At 36.5% G+C, this 23,203-nt stretch overlaps 1 pseudogene; it reads left to right on the top strand.

Annotated features, from left to right (window-relative positions):
- Positions 1-22,165: 22,165 nt before the first annotated feature.
- Positions 22,166-22,950, top strand: LOC149254068 (NDR1/HIN1-like protein 6; annotated as a pseudogene).
- The last annotated feature ends 253 nt before the right edge of the window (positions 22,951-23,203 follow it).

Here is a 23,203-nt window from a genome sequence, read left to right as displayed (position 1 = left end):
ACATTAAAAACTATGAGAGACCACCTTTTAGTTGTGGTCCAAGGAGACCATTCCCACATTGATATAAATTACAAAGAAACTCATGGACCTTTATGAAATGTATCATTCACACCTTTCCTCCCATAAGTCATATTGAAAAAATAGGGTTGGACAAATATTTTAGAATACCAAGGGGGTGTGAACATTAAATGAGGAGGAATGATGATGGTTGATTGCTATTTATGAATACATCACATAGGCCCTATTAGACACCCAAATGGGAAACCCCTAGAAAAAAAATCACCAATCTGTAAATCTTGCTAGCTAGTAGCCCTATGATGATGTATAGATAACTATTCCCTATAAATATCCACACATTCCTTGGTCTCTTCTCTCCATCATCTAGCTTACTTCTTGAATGAATGTGCATTACTATTCTAAGGCACACTATTCATTTTTGTAAGCATGTGATTTCATTTAATGTTAAGAGAATTCTAGCAAGATGGATGCTTAACCACTCGTAATTGTACCACTATCCACATAGTCCACCTTGGTGGCTATCTCTTGCCTCTAATCTAATGTAAACTTCCTTAAGGCATTTCATTACACTATCCATGAGGGGAAAAAATAAGAGGCAACAACTAATGTAGTTTCCCCATTGTAATCCATAACTATCACCTTATATATATCCCTTGTACCCACCCCCATTCTCTTGGTTAATTTTTATCTATCACTGGTACTAGATCCCTTTTATCCTCATCTTGGAGTAAGGACCTGTAAATTGTGCCATTTAGAGGTTGAGGCATCTAAAATAAATTTAAAAATAAAATATAGCCACAAAAGAAAGAAAATGTAAAATGCAAAATATGGTTGGTAAAAATAGATGGTGAATGGAAAATTTCCTAGCTTGTTCTCTACCCCTCTCTTTAGCCTTCACCTAGTTCCTAGCATGTCGTGATCTATCTAAATAAAAGGAACGTCTGAATATCCCAATCCTACTGAGAAATAAATGGCTACATATTTAAGGGTTATTTGGATGCATAAAAAAATATGGTGACCCAAGGTATGCATGAAACAAGAGGAATTTCATTAAGGTAAAACGTCCACCAAGGGGGCATTAAAATAGGCCAAGGAAAGGGGTAACTTAGGTCCCATGATTTCTCCCTCTTCACATTATTACACTTAATATGTCAAAACCCCCAAAATTGGTACAAAGATGGTGGCATCTTCCATGAAGTTAATTCCCTTCCATGTCCACCTCTCTCACATAAACCTATTGATGAATGGGTCAATTTAGGAATTGTTCCTCCCGTTAGGATTGAAATCATGCAATAGGGCCTTTGGATAACCCTCCCATAGCTATGTTTGATAACTTGATTACAAATCATTATCTAGAAATACATTTTAAGATAATTTTTCTGTGAATTACTCTTATTCCTTTTACATTAGATATAGTCCACTATTATGCTTCTATAATTTCCTTCCGTAATGATGATGATCTCTCTCGATTTTTATGGTATGTCTTAGATTTTTCTTCCCAAGTACATCTAATGTACCTTGAGGGATGCCTTGACAATACTTCAACACTTTGATGAAGATATCCACTAAACCATAATGGAACTTTACAACCTCGAAGTCACTATGTTGACTAATCTTTTATAACTTTTCAGTACGTGAGAGATTTGGAACTAATGTATGTCACCTTCCCCATTTCTAGAAGTTGAAACACTACAAAAATAATCTAGGACATTACTAGGATTGGTGATTTACTCCAAATACCCCGAAACTCACTTATGATGGCCATGCATGTTCATGATGGATATTTCTTTATTCTTGGACCTTGTTGAGGATGATGGCAACTTGTTGTCCCATTGGAGGGATAATACACTTCTTCTTGATTATGATGACATGCCCTAGCCTCTTAATGTCACCCGTGTATGGCCTAGAGTGATGATGCAGAGCTTGTTGGGGGGAGTTATATCTTGACGATGCACTTTGCATGTTAAGGAGATGGATTAGAGTTAGGAGAAATCATGTACCATGTTTATCACCTTTCTCAAGGGATATGTTCACCTTTGGAAGAAAATATCATGCTTGGAGAGCCTTTTTACTCACACATATGGAGTTAAAGGAGGCCAATTTCTATGTTTTATAATTATGAGAGTTATCTTTCAGGTCAACTTTTGAGGTTTTGAACTTTTCAACACCTAAAGAATTTTTTATGGAATTCAATGTAAATTAAAACGAATTTAACTTTGTTTCCTTCATTTAAATAATGGGAAGTTTAATTGTCTTGGATCATTGTCACACACACTCATTTCTCCTCTAAAAGGAGTGCACACTAGTTCTTTCTCTCTCTCTTGGACGCAATGGATCACTAGATAGCGAATTATCTTGGGAAAGATAAAATTGCATGGATGATCTTTCTGGGATTGATGAAGAGATGATTTTGGGGAATGGTAGAATTTTATTGTGAGCTTCCATTTTGCTAATATTGTAAAATTAGGGCTTTATTTAACCTTTATGATAATTTTATATCTTTCATGAACTCTAATATCTATATATGCAAGATTTGTCACAAGGTATCCATTAAAAAAAATAGAGTTTCATTCCTTGTCCTTAAATCTCATCTTAGTGAAAGTCACTAGGGTTTGGTTGAAAGGTTTTCTTCTCCCTCTTCCTCTCCATCCAAGGTCTTCCGCTTTAGACCTCTCCATTTTTATCCATATATGCAATTGATGAAAGGCACTAGTCTATGTTTGTCACTCTTATAAATTTTATTTTATTTATCTTCTTTTATGGTAAACTAAGGTTGGAATTTTTCAAAATATACATTTAATAGCTTAAATGACCTCAAAGGTACTGCCCTAGAACTAGTGTTGGCATATGCTAAAATGAATAGGGAAAATTTATCATTACATTCATTTTTTAGCCATAATCCTTAGGATGTTATCTAGGGTTTCCTAGTTGTTTTGTGCATTTTTCATCTATTGAAAGCTTTGTGCTAACATTTTTCTTTCTTACCTATTCAATAGTCTTTGATATTTTTTGATAAGCATCCTTTATGGACTATTTATGCTTGTTGTCATAAATTTTGCATGTTGTAGTGTGTGTCTATATCAAACCCTAATTTATAACAACAATCCTTTGATTGATAATAATATGTTTGGAAAATATTTTGAGTATCTCTAAGACTTATCCCAACCCTTTAAACTTAGCTAATAGGTTCCTTGAACTTATCATGTTATTTTCACCCAAAACCTTACTTTATTCAATGCATTTCTTATGTGTTTATTTAACAAGTTCCTTGGAAGGTATTTCGTTTGGGAAATACCTAGGTTACTTAATCTCTGAGATATGTTGGAGAAGCATACCTTGTGGGGATAACATTCATCCACAAAATAGTGGGAGAAGAATCACTAAGGTTATTATGACAATTGATATTATTTTTTCCATAGACTTAAAGTTCCTAGTGAGGCTTTGTACTAGGCTATTATATTTTGTAATAACAAGCCCTGCTTTTAAGAATGACCCTAGAATGTTCATATGTTGGCTCAAGTGTTGCTTCAATGTCTCACCACACCATAGCCACTAGTGCCATTTGCATAATAGACTTCATAGAAAATGGGGCCACCTTCTTAACCCTCAAAGGGATGTCTTCTACATGGATACTCTAGTGAAAATAACAAGTAATTATTTTTTGGTTACTCACATAAAGCTTCTTGATTTTGTGGCACCAAGGGAAGTAGTCCACCTGAAAAACTAATCAATCCCTAAGAAACCAAAGATTAATTAGTACCAATTATTAGGTCAAATTTGTCTATAAAATAGAAGTTCGCAGGAGTAGAGAGGATCAAGAAATTTCATTATAAGACTTCTAAAATATAAAAGTTAGCAAGAGGAGAGAGAATCGAGAAATTTCATTATAAAGCTACTAACATTTAGAAAGAGTTCAATTCCTTTCATTATAATATAATTTGTTGGTTCCATGTTAGAAGGGTCAATAATATTGAGGTCACTATTCTCTTTCACTCACATTTTTTTGTCTTTGTAAACATGAGTGTAAGTAGCGTATTATGGAATAGAAATTGATGAAAAGCCATGACTTAGATTTGATGCCATCATTGTATTAATTAAAATGTCAATTTCATTTCATAATTAAGATTAAAATATATTGCCCCTAACAACTTAATAAAATTGAAGCCAATTATGTTTTTTTAATAATTTATCTTTTAAATTATCATATTAAATAAACTAAAATAATTATGTTTACACGTTAATCTATTTAATTTTTTTATTTTATAAATATATTTAATACAATAATAGTTTTGGGTGTATTTTTTTAACAAGTTTATGTTTTTGTTTATTATACCATGTACAAATAGAAACATGATTAAAGTACCCTTTCCATAGTAATTAATTAATACAGAAGGAATGCTTAAAAATACCCTTTTCATAGCAATGAGCTTTTGAGAGTAATGAATAAGGAAAGAATAATTAATAAGAAAGGTGCCCATCACTAGATAACCGACATTCTATCCATAGATATTGAGTTAGGCCCTATGCCATAAATTTTATGCGGCTGTCTTTAGTGAGACTTTTTGGAGGCTTTTCCGGTGGGTTTTTCCGGTCAAATTTCTCTAAAATCCGGCAAAAATTTATTGAAATCGCAAGGTTGATAGGTAATTTCTGCACAATCAAAGCGTCCTGGGGGTTTTTCAGGGTGCTAAATCCAAATATGCAGTTAAAAAACCATTTTAAATAATACAAATCAAGATTTAACCTCAATTTTTTCCGCCGGATTCCGTCACCGGAATCTCCAAAAAGTCGCACTAAAGACAACTCCAAATTTTATTCTCAAATGAGAGCGATGTTGGAATAAATCCTCGGTTTATGTGAAAGATAGAAATAGAGGACAAAAGCTACGACGATGTAATGTTAAATGTTGTCGAGGGGGCCAATTTTAAAGCAGAGCTCATGCGTTTATGGACACAAAGATGTACTGTAAATTGAACTCTCCTTTTTGACTCCATATATGCAATTGATTAAAGGAACTAGTCTATGTGTGTTGATCTTATAAAATTTATTTTATTTTTCATCTCTTATGGTAAACTAATGTTGGGCTTTTATAAAATCTACATTTAATAACTTAAATCACCTTATATGTTATTCTCCTAAAAAGAATGAGATGGAAAATTATTATTTCATGTATTTTTCAACCATAATACTAGGGTTGGCACCGAGGGCATCCTAATTTTTTTTTTCATTCTCACCCATTGAAATATTTTTGTTAGCATTTTTCCTGTTTACTTATTCAATATTTTTTTATATTTTATTGGCAAATATAATTTATGGGATATTTCCTATTGTTGTTAAAAAAATTTCATGTTGTAAAGTCTATGGAAACTATTTTTAACATCTCTAGGACTTATCTCCAGCATATAAATTTAGTTAATCAATTCTTTGAAATGACCATCTTATTTTCACCCAAAGCCATACTTTCATGAATACATTTTTTGAGTGTTTAAGGTAATAAGTTCCTTGGAGGGAATTTAGCTTAGGAATCCTTGGATTACTTAATCTATGAAACCTATTTGGGAAGCATCCCATGTGGGCATAACATCCATTCACAAAATAGTGGGAGAACAATCACTAAGTTGACAATGGTGGATGATCTTATTGTTTCCCTAGATATAATTTTTCTAGTGACGCTTTGCACTAGGCTATTAGATTTTGTGGTAACAAGCCCCACATTAAGAAAGACCCTAGAATTTTAATATTTTGGCTCAAGTGTTGCTTTAGGATCTTACCACACGCTATCCACTAGTGGCACCCACATAATAGAGTTCATAGCAAGTGGGGCCACCTTACTAGTCGTCAAAGGGGAGGTCTTACAAAGGGAAAAATTGGTGAAAATAACAATTAATTATTTTTTGGTTACTCTTAAAATTCTCACACTTTCAACTACATTTCATCAAAATGTTGGCTATATTAATTTGAAAATTTTGTTCCACATTCAAACGAATGGGTTCCTTTTCCATGCACCTATGACTAAAATTGTGGGTGCTACCACTACCAATTAACCTTTTCACCTTTCTTAAATTGATGTAGAAAATATACTTTATGGTTTGTGGAGTGAAAATGCATGATAAATAATCGATGGAAATTTTGGGTTCCCTTGAGGAAAATCCTATGTGGGATCTTCCTAATTTGGAGGGGTGTTTCCTTCTAATTCAATCTCTAGGGTACCTATCTTCATAAATCTCTTTCGATGGTCAAACTAGGAAACATCAATTAATTTTGAAAGAGGTTTCATTCCTTACATTAATACCCTTTGAAATAATGTTCAGCAGTATTAGAGAAAATCTTGAGGCATTCAAATTTCAAGGATTCTCTTAGGATCAACTCGTGGACTTGCAAAAGCTCAAAGGGAGAGAAGTTTTTTATGGGTGACAAAGGTGGGTGTGCATGAGGAATAAAAATGTATATTTTATTCTAGGAATTAAATATCATCTATGATTTTCGATCCCATTTTTAAGCCTCCAACCAAGTATTTAAGTACTCCATTAATATCCATCCTATAAAAAAAGACTAATAAAGAATTCCTTAATGAAATAAAGAATCATGCACTCTATGTGAATGACCAATTTCTCAAAGGTTGTGACAAGGTATTTCCCTATGCTAGTTTGGTGCAATTTCATCAACCTTCCTAAATAATGAGTGTCCATTTCAAAAAATATATATATCGCATTCAAAAGATAGGTCTATGAAATGTATTCACCATTATTATAATTTCTTATGCCATTTCCACCATTTTTAGCGATCTCTATCCAAGCATAACACCTCTACTCGAATTTCCATCAAATCATTAGTAATGCCTTTGAGTGAAAATTAGTGTTCCATATAGGTAACCTAACTTGTTGTGTGGGAACCATAAAACTTGTACAAATGTATTTTGGGATTCTGATTCCATTTATGGTTATCCTAAAATTAGTCTTTGGGGCCATGGTTATCTTGAAAGGGATATTTATTGCTACTCTCTCCATTAAAAAAACATTTCCCAACTTGGAGAATCATGTTCTACTCCCTCCAATATGGAGCACTTTCTATGAAGTGGTTTACTAACATATTGAGTCATTCGTGCATGTTTGATATTAAATCAACCGTATTTTCTTGGGAGGTAATATTTTTTTTGTTGGCTTGGATGACAGGGGATTTGACACTTGAATTTCATCATCTACATAATACCTTAGGATTTTAACACACCCCCATTTTTTTTTTTTTTTTTTAGGGTTGATCATCTAATAGTGTTCCAACCTATAGTTTAGGTTGTAGTTGGCTATATTAGATACATAGGCTTACATTCTTACTACTTTTGCATCTACTTGTCATTACCATCCATTGCCTAAGAATAATAATTGTATCTGTAACAATGAACCCGGGAATCCACCAAAAACCAAGGATGAAATTTTCCATTACTTGGTTATAACAGCATCTGAAGAACCAATTAAAGGCCCTCCTAGAACTCAAGATGGCTTCTATGAACTTGAAGTAACCCCAGTGGTCTTTTGCCAAGATTAACCTTCAGTGAATTGACATGAACACCTTGATGTTTAGGTGGAATAACTATGTGACAGTTATTGAGAATATCACTTCCTTCGTCATTGTAGCAATGAATTCAGTTCAACAATGAAACCAGACCATACATTTGGTAAAGTTATCTCATTCCCTATAGAAACACCATGCCCTCCCATGCATGACATCACATCTAGTGTTATTATCCTACTACACCAACATTAGGTCCAAATATGATATATATTGGCAGCCAATCATGAATGCACATGAATAAGGATTTTACCTATCATTAGTTTATAGCCATGCTCCTTGATGGAATAGATAACGATTACCAAATATACATCTTCAATTCTAAGACAATCATGCATAGGTTTTACAATTGTAATTAGGAACTAGAAAAATAATATATAGTCATGATTTTATTTGGTAGGTGGTGACTAAATTTCTAGTAAAGTTATTGCAACTAGTTTAGCATGAACTTCTATTTCATGTTGTGTACATATGTATGAGAAAATCCACAATTTCATAATCATTAGAGAGGGAAAACACAAACAAAATCCTAGGAAATGTGATAGCAACAGAGTTGGTATGAGGATATGCCAAGGATTGATTTATCACATGCATATGATAATAGATCCTAAACAAGCCACATATTCATGCATACCCAATTTATACATACAATGAATAACAACACTCCAAAACTCCTATAGGTACAACATTGATTGTTTTCCCTCACAAGTTGTAATGGAGGCAAGGTTGTCTTTAAGTACAAGGTTTCCATGTCTAGAGACCTAATCTTAAGGAGATCTAGAACCTTGCCTCAGGTTTACTACTCCCTAAGATCAAGGGGTAGCCAACATTCTTAATTTTTCTCATTACTCATAAATATAAAGTTAACCACAGTACCCAATTGTGCAACAAAGTTTATGACTACAAGTGGGTCCAAAATACCGTGCAATTTAGGAAGTACCTGATATGTACTAGACTGTCTAGATGATTTTTGGAATCATATTAATAGAATACCTCACAATGGACATTTAGATAGTGTTTACAATTTTCCTCACAACTATTTTCAACAATGCAGTTGCTTCCCCATAGCTTGTGCCACATATCCCACTGTCTAGGTCAAGGATTCAAGAGGTCTTGCCCCACCTCCACCCTGCATTTAGGAATCATGTCCTAATGTCTTATCCAAGGATTCTAGAGGTCCTACCTGACCTCCACCCTACCTTTAAGAACCTACTACAATGTCCTCTCCAGGGAGTCCAGATATCCGGTCCCACCTCCACCCCGCATTTAGGACCTTGACCCAATTTCTTGTATAGGGAGTCCATAGGTCTTGTCCCACCTCAACCTTGCATTTAGGAACCTATCCCAATGTCCTTTCTAGGATGTCTAGAGGTCCTGTCCCACCTCCACCCTAATGTTTCTCAGCAACTCCACCCAATTTTAAGGAGTCTAGAGTGTTCTAAGTCTGAGCAAAGAACTAGCCCAGGGTAGCCAAAGGCCTCCACCCGTAAACCAATGAGGGGATCTAGAGATGGGGATCTCCACCCTCAGTTAATTAGTTATCCCAAAGAATTTAAAGCCTAATTTCATCCATGGTAATATGGAATTTATTGTTACAACAATAGTGTGAGGCATAGGGATTGCCCAAGTGTTTTTCACGAGACGAGATTGGAATAGTTTGGTCAAACTACTAGTATCTATGTAGGTATTTCATTTCCTGAGTAGTAATGATAGCCAAGTAGGATTCACTGATAGTCTACGTGCAGGAAAGGAATAATTATATAAGTTTTCCCTTTGAAGGGTAAGGATAAGCATTCAAACATGGTATTCTCCTAACTTCTTTGTGCATAGAATGTACTACTACTACCCCACCCTGGATATCTCAATCCAAGTGTCAGGTTTGAATTTGCAGTAATTGTCTTGAGTCATGCAACCCCTAGTTTCAAATAAGGAACTACCTATTGGACTACACTTAAACATTTAGCCATTGGATGAGTGAAAATAGTGAATGCATGACACCATATCATTGGTCATTTGAAGGTTTAAACATTAAGTAGGTGCCAGATAGTAAGCATAGAAAATGGTTTATGAGATTCTTGAACTAACCTCTAATGATGCAAACTCTGCTACTATCTTTATGATGCTACCCACCCAAACCTGCACTTGTGCCTCCTCCTTTGCAAAGAACGCCTCGGGTGGTTCTATCATAGCAGCAGACTACTCACACAAACCTGCAGTTGTGCCTCCCTCCTTTGTAGCAGATGTCTCAGGAATATTATTCCTAATATTGGTCCTCTCATTTTTTCCTTATACTAGTGTTTGTACTCCTACTATCTCTTTTTTTGGTTTATTTATTCTTCCTCCCCCACTATGGTACGATTCCCCTTACTTTGTATTGTCCTAACACTACCCCTGGTTAGTCAAGGTCCAACCCTTCTAGACCAACTAGAGATGTCCCCTTTTCCATCTTGTCCATGTCATTACTAGTTTGTTTTCTTTGGCCAATTAGCTTCCAACCATCTAACCTCTCTTCTTCTCCTTACTTTTCATATTCCCTCCTCCCTCGGTTGGTTCTAGAATATGCAAGGTGTTAAGAAATTCCTCCACCAAGCGCTATATCATTAAAATATCTATGAGTTCTTGTGGATTCTCAAATGTGTGCAAATGCCATGCCATTCTAACCCCTGCTTGTGAGCACATCCAACTTATTTGGTCTCGTTGTTGGAATATATGCACCATATCCAGTCTTAATCATACCCAAATCTATTTATGCTCTTGTGATTGTGCACCATATAAGGAATTATAAGGCTTCAATATATTCGGGCAATATTGGTTTATGACCTTGTCATCGTGCATATGGGATTATGTTTATTTAAGTCTTGAATATTATTCCTTATGTTATTAGGATTAACTAAATGTCATTGAAGCCCCTCCTAAATCCCTTAGTAGGAGAGATTGTTGCTTTGGACATTTAAGTCATCTACTCATAATTAAGGCTCTACGAGTTAGAATAGTGTTCTAATCAATAAATATAAGTGGGAATATTAAAGAAGGACTATTATGTTCATTTGCACATAAAACATGACCACACCATAACCATAAATCATGACCATGTTCACATAATCACACGAGTGTAAAGTAACTGAAACAATTAGCATCATAATTATATATAAAGAAAAATGACTAGGATCATTACACAAACGGTCTACTTAAGGTTGGTCTTAGGTGCATCAAAGGGGATTTCAATATATTTGATGGTACTCAAATACAAATATATATAAAAGTATTGCTTGATGTACTACTACATGAAGGGGTACTAACAAAGATTGCAAGGGTGTCCAACTAGGTGTAGAAATTTTGAATAATTTAACACATATTCATAGAGATTATCCTGATCATACAATTATAAGCAGAACATGTATAATACATAATCTCCTCTACATTGATCATCAATTTACAGAAGCAGAAACATTCACAGGCGCACATAGAAGCATCAATCAAACTCATTAACACAGTATGTATCCCGGGGAAAGCATCTCGCTAAAAACCCCACACTATCTGTATATTATATTGATTGAATCATGTAACATTACAAAGTACAATGCTTATCACAAGCAATCCAGTACCAACTCCACCTGTTACACACAATACAACTCAAATTTGATCTCCAAATCTCCCCCGCTGCTTGCCTGCCTCCACTGCTCAATACCTGCTCAAGAACTGATGAGAATGGCTTCCCAAACTCGTATTTCACCTCAAAATAATCACTCACACTTTGTTGGACGTGATCACAAGCTATAATGTGGGCAAATACGTGAGCAAACTCATTGGCATACTCAATCCCTTTATTGTGCAAGATCTGGTGCACAACTATAGTCACAACTGATAGCAATCTGATTCTCTAACACCTGTCCCTGCTGAACTAAACATGCACTGACATGCAACTGAGTTAACTGATGTATTCATTAGTTGTATTATGAGTTAATAACTTGTGAATTAATTAATAACTAATTCATCCAACTCATCTCTAGTCTATTTGCCAGTTAGACTAAATACAACCAGTTTAACAAAGCTAAACTGAACACAACTCCATCAACTCCACCAAACTCAACTGATTGAGTTCTAACTGAAGTCATGCATGCAAATATTAGTCATGCCATAGGTAACCACATATTTCCCTATGGGATCTGCATGTACCACATCCGTAGCTCATCCTGAAGTGCTCCAAGAGAATAAGATTAAGTTTATAGTCCAAATATTATTGTGAGATAATAATATTTGACTTTTCTATTTTTGACAGCCAGTCTAAAAATAAACTTTGATCACTCACACTGTGATCACTCACACTTTCATCAAAAATAGAAGTCCATCTATTTTTCCCAACTTGACCAATCATCCATAAACAACAACCTGCAATCCATAGACATGATCCATATGTCTAAAAATAGACATAGTCTAAAAATAGACTTGCGCCAAAAATAGCCTGCGGGCCCACTTAGTGAAGGTGACTCTTTTCACTAAGCTCCATCATCTTGTTGCACTCTCAACAAGAATTTCTTGTTGCACACTTTTCAACACTCCCTCTCAACAAGAAAGGCTTCCTCTCAAACCCGATCCTGTAACTCTGGAATGTTCTCCATGCAACACATCTGGCCAGTCCACTTGCTCTGTCATCAAAGTCTCTGACTGTTATTGCCTCTGTCGACTGAAACTCTACATCTCTATGCCCTTCAGTATCTGACTGCTCTAGCCTCTGTCACTTTGATCTCTGACTGCATCCATGCTGCTGCTGGTTCTATCTCCCAGCATTGCATCCGCACTGCAGCTCCCAACTGACCTCCCCGTTGGGATAGAAACACCCTCTGATGCTGAAGCTCTACCTGCTGCTGACAAGTGCTCCCTCTATGACATCTGCGCTACTGCAACATCTCCATGCATCTCGCACCATTGCACACCTCTCTGTGCCACCTAGCACTGTGAAAAACACTTGTGCCTCTCGCATTGCTACAACCTGCTAGCTATGCGCTGTCCTCGGATTCCTTGCACTGTCGCTCTCTCTGCCGCTCCATCCGCATCTGTCTCTACCCAATCAGTCAGTTCCTGCTACTACACATCTGGGGCTCCCGTAGCAAGGTCTCATCCAAGAGGTTGGGTACCTCAAGGATCCTGCCCCTCCTCCTTGGGATGATCAATCCACATCACCCCACCTCCTACCTGGAGGTATGGCTACATGTGATCCCTCAGCCCACCTGGCTTGAAGTTTCCCCCTACTGGAGGTCTCTGGATGAGTAGATGTCTCTACTTGATCTCCTCTTAGCTTCCCCTGTTGTGGCTCCTCCACAATCTCCTGACGCTGCTGCACCAATCGTGGCTCCTCCACAATCGTCTGAGACTTCTTCTAGCTCTGCATGTTGAGAGGTAATATACGCTCCCTCTCAACCACCAAGTCTCCATCAGTTGCCTTTCTGCTCAAGGCTTTGCATGCATCTCGAACCTCAAGAGCATACAGGTTCTTGACCCGTGAACCAATCTGCTTCACCTGTCTAGTGATGATGTGTCTAAGGAAAACCTTTCCCTTACCAAAGACCACATCATAGCCTCTGTCTTCCAACATCGCAATCGACACCAAGTTTCTCTTCAGTCCTGGTACATACTTGACATCGGTCAAGGTAAGGCGAGCTCCATGCTCCCTCTGAAAAATAACCGTGCCTACACCTGAGACACTATACTTCTCGTCATTACCCATCCCTATGAGTATCTGGAGATCTTTCTCCTCCAAAGTACTGAACAAACTTTTGTCACCGGTCATGTGGAAAGAAGCTCCACTGTCAAGAAACCAACCACTTCCCACCATGGATGAAACCATGCATGCGAAGAGTGTGAAGTCCATCTCAAACTGTGAAGCAAGTGAGGCTACCTCACCTTCAGATCCTTCCCCGGATCCCTTCTTGGAATTCTTCTTTGGGCAATTAGTAGCATAATGACCCAACTCATGACAATGAAATCATCTCACCTTCGCCTTTTCAACCTTCTTCCCATCATTGGAAGAACTGGATTCAGAAAGAGAAACCTTCCCCTTCCCCTTCTTCACCTTACTCGCTAAGGCATAGTTCTCCTCATCTTGCATGGATGAAGAACCGTCTCTGGTGCTCCGCCTAATCTCCTCCTGCATCAAGATTTGACCAAAGTCTCTCCCATCTTGGCAGTTTCTCCCTTCCATTCACCGAGTCCTGGTAGCTATGCAAACTCTTAGGAAGGTCAAGGAGTGCTAGACTCACCATCCTCATCCGACAGTCACCCCCACACTTCCCAGCTCATCCCAGCATTGGGTGAACTTCGTGAGATACTGGGGCATACTATCACCATTCTCACACTGAATGTTTCTGAGTTTTATCTCTTGCTTTGGAATTAAATTTGAATTCCACTAGCTCAAAACTCAATCGCTTCCGATCTAGAATTCATGAGAACAAAGTATTTCTCGTACAGAGATTGACTGTATGGGCTTTTACCAGATATCTCACCTTCTAAAAGAAGGATGAATCCAGAGGCTACCTAGCCCGATTACAGACCCTACCTGAAGAAATAAAATGTAAACACTTTCTGAATAATAGATCCGATGATCAATCCTCGCTTGATATCCTATAAAAATCTCTTCTACGAATCAAGCAGCTCCGATACCATGTAGAAACTTTTTCTACAAATCATCTAGCTCTGATACCATGTAGAAATTTTGAATAATTTAACACATATTCACAGAGATTATCCTGATCATACAATTATAAGCGGAACATGTATAATACATAATCTCCTCTACATTGATCATCAATTTACAGAAGCAAAAACATTCACAGGCGCACATAGAAGCATCAATCAAACTCATTAACACATTATGTATCCCGGGGAAAGCATCTCGCTAAAAACCCCACACTATCTATATATTATATTGATTGAATCATGTAACATTACAAAGTACAATGCTTATCACAAGCAATCCAGTACCAACTCCACCTGTTACACACAATACAGCTCAGATCTGATCTCCAAATCTCCCCCGCTGCTTGCCTGCCTCCACTGCTCAATACCTGCTCAAGAACTGATGAGAATGGCTTCCCAAACTCGTATTTCACCTCAAAATAATCACTCACACTTTGTTGGACGTGAGCACAAGCTATAATGTGGGCAAATACATGAGCAAACTCATTGGCATACTCAATCCCTTTATTGTGCAAGATCTGGTGCACAACTATAGTCACAACTGATAGCAATCTGATTCTCTAACACCTGTCCCTGCTGAACTGAACATGCACTGACATGCAACTGAGTTAACTGATGTATTCATTAGTTGTATTATGAGTTAATAACTTGTGAATTAATTAATAACTAATTCACCCAACTCATCTCTAGTCTATTTTCCAGTTAGACTAAATACAACCAGTTTAACAAAGCTAAACTGAACACAACTCCATCAACTCCACCAAACTCAACTGATTGAGTTCTAACTGAAGTCATGCATGCAAATATTAGTCATCCCATAGGTAACCACGTATTTCCCTCTGGGATCTTCATGTACCACATCCGTAGCTCATCCTGAAGTGCTCCAAGAGAATAAGATTAAGTTTATAGTCCAAATATTATTGTGAGATAATAATATTTGACTTTTCTATTTTTGACAGCCAGTCTAAAAATAGACTTTGATCACTCACACTGTGATCACTCACACTTTCATCAAAAATAGAAGTCCATCTATTTTTCCCAACTTGACCAATCATCCATAAACAGCAACCTGCAATCCATAGACATGATCCATATGTCTAAAAATAGACATAGTCTAAAAATAGACTTGCGCCAAAAATAGCCTGCGGTCCCACTTAGTGAAGGCGACTCTTTTCACTAAGCTCCATCATCTTGTTGCACTCTCAACAAGAATTTCTTGTTGCACACTTTTCAACACTAGGGGATAGCATTTGCATTTTCTAAATGTATTCTTACCCAGCCATGGGTTTACCTACTAAATGATAACTATCCATCTTATTTAAAAATGTTGGAACACATATATAGCCTAAATTTCTTTTTCTTAATTACTGGTGCATGCTAGCTTAAGAAAGAGATCTAATACCTATTTTAATGTACTTAATCATTATAAATAACACAAAATGAAGAATATTCATATAAATATAATTGAAGAAAAGAAAATACAAAAGAAAATGAAATGAAACCTAAAAACCATACCCATGTATTAATAATTTCAAAAGATGGAAACCAATGTTCACAACTTCTTCAAGGGGGCATACCTGCTTGATTACAGACCCAATAATTAACCCACTTGAATAAACATTACATAGCCTTCTAGCTCTATAAATAGATTCTTGATAGAAGAAATCATAGCTATTTGTCATCCAAACATTAACGGGTACCAACAATTTAATAGATCTTATTTAATAAGTAGGGCCCATTTTACATTAAGTAGTTAGCCACTAACTATATACTGGGTTTTACTCAAATAAAATCACCTTATATATTAATAAACTAACTAATGAGTACCCAAAGTGGGGAGCTCATCATAGGACCTAAACATATGGACATAGAGAACTAATTATTGATAGCAAGGTTAGGAGAGTTGTAGGCTATAGACATAAAGGAGACATATGCATGAAAATACAAGTATGCGGATACCTTAGAAGTAGCCAAGGCATTTCCAAAACTTAGGGAAACCAAGAGAATGATGTGGATTTATTTTATGCAAGATGCCCATAAATATAAAAACAATCGTAATTCTACTTAGAATTTCAAAATCCCTATAAGTAAGTGAGGAAAATTTTGTATGGTGTTCAGAAATATGTGGAACTAAAGGCCTTAAAGATCATGAAGTTAGTGATATCCTAAATAATATCCCAACTCATAAAACAGATTTGTTAGGGATTAATGATAAACCTTGTATTTAAATGGATGTACACACTTGCACCAAAAGACTAAGTAATTAGAATGTTACCAATAGTAAAGTCATAATGGCATAGTTCTATATAAAAGAAGTCATAGATGACATGGCATGGATGGTTTTCCAATGGCCTTTCCTACCCATTCAAATGGTTTTTTATATCCAATTAGATAGAAAGAGACATTAAAGGAGAGACCACATTTTAGTTGTGGTCCAAGGATACAAGAGACACATCGATAGAAATTACAAACAAAGTCATGGACCTTTATGAAATGTATCATTCACTTGTTTCCTCCCATAAGTCTTATTGAAAAAATAGGTTTGGAAAAAAAATTTAGAATACTAAGGGGGTGTGAACTTTAAATGAGGAGGAATGATGATAGTTTAGTGTTATATATGAATACATCACATAGGCCCTATTAGCCACCCAAGTGGGAAACCCCTAGAAAAAAAATTCTCCTATTTGAAAAACTTGCTAGCTAGTAGCCCTACGATGATCTATAGATAACTATTCCTTAGAGATATCCACACATTCCTTGGTCTCTTCTTTCCATCCTCTAGCTTACTTCTTGAATGAAGGTACATTACTATTCTAAGGCACACTATCCATTTTTGTAAGCATGTTATTTCATTTAATGTTAAGGGCATTCTAGTGATATGGATGCTTGACCACTCTTGATTGTACAATTATCCACACAGTCCACCTTGGTGGCTATCTCTTGCCTCTAATCTAGTGTAAAATTCCTTAAGGCATTTCATCACACTATCCAGGAGGGGCACAAATAAGAGGCAACAATTGATGTAGTTTCCCCATGGTAATCCATAATTATCACCTTCTATATATCCCTTGTATCCACCTCCATTATCTTTGTTAATTGTTATCTGTCACTGGTACTAGATCCCTTTTATCCTCACCTTGGAGTAAGGGCGTGTAAATTGTGCCATTTAGAGGTTGATGCATCTAAAATAAATTTAAAAGAAAATATAACCACAAAATAAAGAAAATTTAAAATGAAAAATATGGTTGGTGAAAGTAGATGGTGCATGGAAAAAATCCTAGCTTGATCTCTACCCCCCTCATTATCCTTCACCTAGTTCCTAGCATGTCGTGATCTACCTAAATAAAAGGAACTTATGAATATCCCAATCCTAATGAGAAATAAATGGCTTCATATTTAAGGATTATTTGGATGCATAAAAAATATGGTAACCCAAGCTATGCATGAAAGAAGAGGAATTTCATTAAGGTAAAACACCCACCAAGGGGCCCGTTAAAATAGGCTAAGGAAAGGGCTAACTTAGGTCCCATTATTTATCCCTCTTCACATTATTACACTCAAGATGTTAAAACCCATAAAATTGGTACCGAGATGGTGGCCTATTCCATGAATTTAATTCCCTTCCATGTCCACCTTGCTCACATACACCTATTGATTAATGGGTCAATTTAGGAATTGTTCCTTCCCTTAGGGTTGAAATCATGTAATAGGGCCTTTGGATAGCCCTCCCATAGCTATGTTTGATAATTTGATTACAAATCATTATCTAGAAATACATTTTAAGATAATCTTTGTGTGAATTACTCGTATTCCTTTTACATTAGATATAGCCCACTATTATGCTTCTACAATTTCCTTCCCTAATGATGATGATCTCTCCTGATTTTTACAGTATGTATTAATTTTATCTTCCCAAGTACATATAATGTCCCTTTAGGGATGCCTTGATAATACTCCAACATTTGGATGAAGATATCCACTAAACCATAATGGCAGTTTAGAACCACGAAGCCACATTGTTGACTAAATTTTTTATGAGTGTTGACTATGAGAGATATTTGGAACTAATGTATGTCGCCTTCCCCATCTCTAGAAGTTGAAACACTACAAAAATAATCTAGGACATTACCAAGATTGATGATTTACTCCAAAGACCCCGAAACTCGCTTATGATGGCCATGCATGTTCATGACGTATATTTCTTTATTCATGGACCTCGTTGAGGATGATGACAACCTTTTGTCCCTTTGGAGGGATAATACACTTCTTCCTGATTATGATGTTATGCCCTATGCTTGTAATGTCACCCTTCTATGGCCTAGAGTGATGATGCAGAGCTTGTTGGGGGGAGTTGTATCTTGAGGATGCACTTTGCATGTTGAGGAGATGGATTGGAGATAGGACCACTCATGTACCATGTTTATCACCTTGCTCAAGGGATATGTTAACCTTTGGAGGAAAACATCATGCTTGGAGAGCCTATTTACTCACACATATGGAGTTAAAGGAGGCCAACTTTTATGTTTTATAATTATAAGAGCTATATTTTAGGTCAACTTGTGATCTTTTGTACTCTTCAACACTTAAAGTAATTTTTCAGGGAATTCAATGTAAATTAAAACAAATTTAACTTGGTTTCCTTCATTGAAATAAAGGGAAGTTTAATTGTCTTGGATCATTGTCACAAGTGCTCATTTCTCCTCTAAAAGAAGTGCACACTAGTTCTTTCTCTCTCTCTTAGATGCAATGGATCACTAGATAGTGAATTGTCTTAGGGAACATAAAATTGCATAGATGAACTTTCTTGGATTTATGAAGAGATGATTTTGGGGAATGGTAGAATTTTTTTGTGAGTATTTTCTTCCATTTTGCTAATATTGTAAAATTAGGGTTTTATTTAACATTGATGGTAATGTTATATATCTTTCATGAACTCTAATATTTCTATATGCAAGATTTGTCACAAAGTATCCATTAAAAAAACTAGAGTTTCATTTGTTGTCCTTAATTCTCATCTTAGTGAAAGTCGGTAGGGTTTGGTTAAAATATTCTCTTCTCCCTCTTCCTCTCCATCTAAGGTTTTTCGGGTCTTGCACTTTAGACCACTCCATTTTTATCCATATATGCAATTATTGAAAGGCACTAGTCTATGCTTGTCGCTCTTATAAATATTATTTTATTTATCTTCTTTTATGGTAAACTAAGGTTGGAATTTTTCAAAATATACATTTAATAGCTTAAATGAACTTAACGTTATTGCCCTAGAACTAGGGTTGGCATATGCTAAAATTAAAAGGGAAAAGTTAACATTACATTCATTCTTCATCCATAATCCTCACGATGTTATTTAGGGTTTCCTAGTTGTTTTGTGCATTTTCATCTATTGAAAGCTTTGTGCTAACATTTTTCCTTTTTACCTATTCAATAGTCTTTGATATTTTTTTGATAAGCATCCTTTATGGACTATTTATGCGTGTTGTCATAAATTTTGCATGTTGTAGTGTGTGTCTATCTCAAACCCTAATTTATAACAACAATCCTTTGATTGATAATAACATGCGTGGAAAATGTTTTGAGCATCTCTAGGACTTATCCCAACCCTCTAAATTTAGCTAATAGGCTCCTTGAACTTATCATCTTATGTTCACCCAAAACCTTACTTTATTCAATGCATTTCTTATGTGTTTAATTAACAAGTTCCTTGGAAGGTATTTAGCTTGGGAAATACCTAGGTTACTTAATCTATGAGATATGTTGGAGAAGCCTCCCTTGTGGGGATAACATTCATCCACAAAATAGTGTGAGAAGAACCGCTAAGGTTATTATGACAATTTATGTTATTTTTTTCCTAGACTTAAAGTTCCTAGTGAGGCTTTGCACTGGGCTATTATATTTTGTAATAACAAGCCCCACATTAAGAATGACCCTAGAATTTTCATATTTTGGCTCAAGTGTTGCTTCAGTGTCTCGTCACACCATAGCCACTAATGCCATCCACATAATAGACTTCATAGAAAATGGGGCCATGTTCTTAGCCCTCAAAGGGGATGTCTTCTACATGGATAATTTGGTGAAAATAACAAGTAATTATTTTTTGGTTACTCACATAATGCTTCTTGATTTTGTGGCACGAAGGAAAGTAGTCATAAAAAACTAGCCAATCCCTAAGAAATCAAGGATTAATTAGTACCAACTATTAGGACAAAAGGTCTATAAAAGAGAACTTGGCAGGAGGAGAGAGGTTCAAAAAGTTTCATACTATAAAGCTCCTAAAATTTAGAAAGCGTTAAGCCCCTTTGATTATAATAAAATTTGTTGGCTCCATGTTAAAATTTTCGACAATATCGAGGGCACTCTTCTCCTTCATTCACACTTTTTTCTCTTTGTAAACATGAGTGTAAGTGGCATATTATGGGAAAGAAGTTGATAAAAAATCATGACTTAGATTTTATAGTGCTAAGCTTGATGTCATCATTGTATTTATTGAAACTTCAATTTCATTTTATAATTAAGATTAAAATATATTGCCACTAAAAATTTAAACAAATTATGTTTTTTTTTTATCATTTTATCTTTTAAATTATCAAATTAAATAAACTAAAAAAATTATATTTACACGTTAATCTATTTAATTTTTTATTTTATAAATATATTCAATAAAATAATAGTTTCGGGTATAATTTTTTTAACAAGTTTATGTTTTTATTTATTATATCGTGTACAAATAGAAACATGATTAAAGTACCCTTTCCATAGTAATTAATTAATACCGAAGGAATGATTAAGAAACCCTCTTTATAGTAATGAGCTTTTGAGAGTAATAAAAGGCAAAGCCTATTTCCACCTCTATAGATCCATTAATACACTTCAAGTACAATAGTACAGCATGATTAAAGTACCCTTTCCATAGTAATTAATTAATACCGAAGGAATGATTAAGATACCCTCTTCATAGTAATGAGCTTTTGAGAGTAATAAAAGGCAAAGCCTATTTCCACCTCTATAGATCCATTAATACACTTCAAGTACAATAGTACAGGGTGAAATATGCCATGACTGTCAACCCGTGTGCATCCTTTCCCTGATTAATAAGAGAATGTGTCGATGTCTCTATATGTATTCAGATTCATCCACCATGACTTATGCATCCATGATAGATCCCAGAAATTTCGTTGACAGTACGCCATGCTTTTGGAGGTTATGGCATGGAGCATACATGATTGTATATGCTCAAGTTTTTAAATTATGCGCGGGCTAATGAAATTCAAATTTGAAATCATTCTGGAAAATCAACCCCGCCCTCATTTTCTTCAAAAACCCAAACCTCTATGCGAACCATGCCCATTATCGTCGATAGAAGAACTCTGGAATTGGTAAGACTTCGTCTAGACGTCAGTTGATCGGGGAGAGCTCCGACATGATGCCCTGTACAGATAACAGGGTCTCCTCAGCCCGCTTGTTGCCGAAGCACATACACAGAACAATGCATAAGAACGTGGTTCGAAACTGGTACACGATACTAACCGCTCCAACTGCTGCGGGTAGCTTCGTTACTCAGTTTTTCCACCAGGCGACCTATGCTACATTCCCTCACCTTCCAAAAGGTAGATTGGAAATATTGGTTGTCGTGAACTAACATCTCTTTTGTGGATGCTCCGCGCCTGCAGAATTCATTCCCATCATTGCGTGAAGGTCTTTAAGTTTCCGGGAGCCCCAGGATCGAATCTCGTCGGCCTAAGTTGGTTCATTTTAAGTTTTGGGAGCCCCAGGATCGAGTCTCGTCAGCTTAAGTCGGTCCATTTTAAGTTTCAGGGACTCCCAGGATCAAATCTGGTCGGCCTAAATCGGTTCATATCGCTTTGTTCGCAGCTCGGGGCCCGGTGCCATGATGGCAGATAAACAGAGAATCTACCCGATGACTGCAGATGTCGAGAAGGATGCAGGCGAATATGTAAACGAGAAGCCGAGCGCTCCATTGGCGCCCAATTCCAGCAATCTTTCGTCTAAGAAGGGCGGAGTCGATCCCGCTGAGAGTTAAAGATTCCAAAGGACCAAGTTATCTCCAGAAGAGAGCATCCCAGATACTTGTCACCGCCTCCCAAGCACCGGTGCTCCTGTTGCCGCTGCTTGTGCTGCACCATTTGCTTTTTAATCGCGCTCGCCTGTGGCATTCTGTACTTGGTCTTCCGGCCCAAGATCCCCAAATACTCTGTCGACAGCATCCATATTACTAATTTCACCATCAACCCCGTCGATTTCAGTACAAATTGCCAATTCGATGTGAAAATAAAGGCCCGGAATCTCAACAAGAGGATCGGTATATATTATCTCGACAACAGCCCTCTCGCAGTTTTGTATTCAGGCTCGGAGCCTTGCACAGGCTTCCTGCTGGTATTCTACCAGGGCCACAAGAACACCACTTTGTTGGACGTGGAACTCAGTGGGACCGGTGCTAAGCTCACCAACGCCATGAAGTCTACGCTCAATGCGCAGATAAATCAGGCGGGCATTCCCCTGAAATTGAAGGCGATGTTCCCGTGAAGATAAAGGTTGGGAAGTTGAAGTTATGGAAGATAACAGTTCGCGCGCGATGGGACCTTATCGTCGACCAGCTCGATGCCAAGGCCACAGTGACTGTTAAGAATTCCAAGGTGCGGGTGAAGCTGTGAGGATTGCGCGCGACTTAGGATGCATTGAATTCATGGTTATGGCACGGTTAGGGTTAAGTGTTTTTGTGATAGGACCATATAGATGCTACGACTGCAGATATATTTTTTTGATATACAATTTGTTTTGTTCAGACTCCATATAAAATATTAACTGCAAACTTTCAGTTGGCAGACATATTATTTTTAATAGCGTGGCCCTGTTTTTATGTAGACATGTTTTAGTATTTCCAAAATATAATTGGATTCTTTACTCTCTA

The sequence above is a fragment of the Pinus tabuliformis genome, chromosome 7 (assembly GCF_031772625.1).
Source record: "Pinus tabuliformis cultivar Carrire ecotype Pingquan chromosome 7, CPIR1, whole genome shotgun sequence".
NCBI lineage: Eukaryota > Viridiplantae > Streptophyta > Pinopsida > Pinales > Pinaceae > Pinus > Pinus tabuliformis.
The sequence above is the reverse complement of the archived record's forward strand: the minus strand, read 5'-3'. Positions and strand labels throughout refer to the sequence as shown.